This window comes from Monopterus albus, unplaced genomic scaffold (genome assembly GCF_001952655.1).
Source record: "Monopterus albus unplaced genomic scaffold, M_albus_1.0 scaffold336.1, whole genome shotgun sequence".
NCBI classification, from domain to species: Eukaryota; Metazoa; Chordata; class Actinopteri; order Synbranchiformes; family Synbranchidae; genus Monopterus; species Monopterus albus.
The window spans coordinates 111834-113419 of NW_018128216.1; positions in this window are offsets into that span (position 1 = coordinate 111834).

Consider the following 1586-nt stretch of genomic DNA (forward strand, 5'->3'; position numbering starts at 1 on the left):
TGTGTGTGTGTGTGTGTGTGTGTGTGTGTGTTTGTGTGTAGGTGTCTGTGTGTGTATGAGAAAGAAATAGTAGTCCTACACACTGAGAAATACTAGAGTGTGGCTATTGAAATGAGACATAAAATGTAAATGGAAATTATGCGAAAACCATAAAAAATATCAAAAAGCTGTTTACAGTATGAATAGCTGAAGAGTTGCTGAATAGTTATTAGTTGAAATGGTGGTTTTAGCTGAAGGGATGCTGAAGATATTAAGATGTGAAAATTTGTCCCATTTATTTGAATGGGGCAAAATAATCTAGCCATAGGGGTTGCAAGCCAGTGACTTCTGCGCCAGTCCCAAGCCCGGATAAATAGAAAGGGTTGCATCAGGAAGGGCATCTAGTGTAAAAACATGCCAAATTTAAACATGCGAATCATCAGTGTGAACTCCATACCGGATCGGTCGAGGCCCGGGTTAACAACAATCGTCACCAGTGCTGTTGACCTACAGGGTGCTGGCGGAAATGTGGACAGGAAGAGAAATGGGGTAGGAGTGATCCTGAAGGAGGAGCTCGTGAAGAATGTTTTAGAGGTGAAAAGAGTGTCAGACAGGGTGATCAGTCTGAAGTTGGAAATTGAAGGTAGTTATGTTGAATGTAGTCAGTGGTTATGCTCCACAAGTAGGGTGTGAGTTAGAAGAGAAGGAGAGATTCTGGAGTTAGATGAGGTGATGGAGAGTATTCCCAGAGGGGAGAGAGTGGGGATTGGGGCAGACTTAAATGGGTATGTTGGTGAGGGGAACAAAAGTGATGAGGGGGTGATTGGCAGGTTTGGTGTTAAGGAAAGGAACCTAGAAGGACAGATGGTGGTGGATTTTGCTAAGAGGATGGAAATGGCTGTAGTTAACACCTATTTCCAGAAGAGGGAGCAGCATAGAGTTACATATAAGAGTGTAGGTAGGAGTACGCAGGTAGACTACATTCTATGTAGAAGAGGGAATCTGAGAGCCATTAGTGACTGCAAAGTGGTGGTAGGAGAGAGTGTAGCCAGACAGCATCAGATGGTGGTGTGTAGGATGACTCTGGTGGTCAGGAAGAAGAGGAGAGGAAAGACAGAAAAGAATACCAAGTGGTGGAAGTTGCAAAAGAAAGAATGTTGTGAGGAATTCAGACAGAAGTTGAGACAGGCTTTGGGTGGTCAGGAAGAACTTCCAGATGACTGGGAAACTACAGCAGAAGTGATCAGGGAGACAGGTAGGAAGGTGCTAGGTGTGTCATCTGGAAGGAGGAAAGAAGATAAGGAAACATGGTGGTGGAACGAGGAAGTACAGGACAGCATTCAGAGGAAGAGGCTAGCTAAAAAGAAGTGGGACGTAGAAAGGACTGAAGACAGTAGACAGGATTACAAGAAATTGCAGCGTAGAGTGAAGAGGGAGGTGGCAATGGCCAAACAGAAAGCATATGATGAGTTGTATGCCAGGTTAGACATGAGGGAAGGTGAGAAGGACTTGTACAGATTAGCAAGACAGAGAGATAGAGATGGGAAGGATGTGCAACAGATAAGGGCGATTAAAGACAGAGATGGAAAGGTGCTAACAAGTGAGGA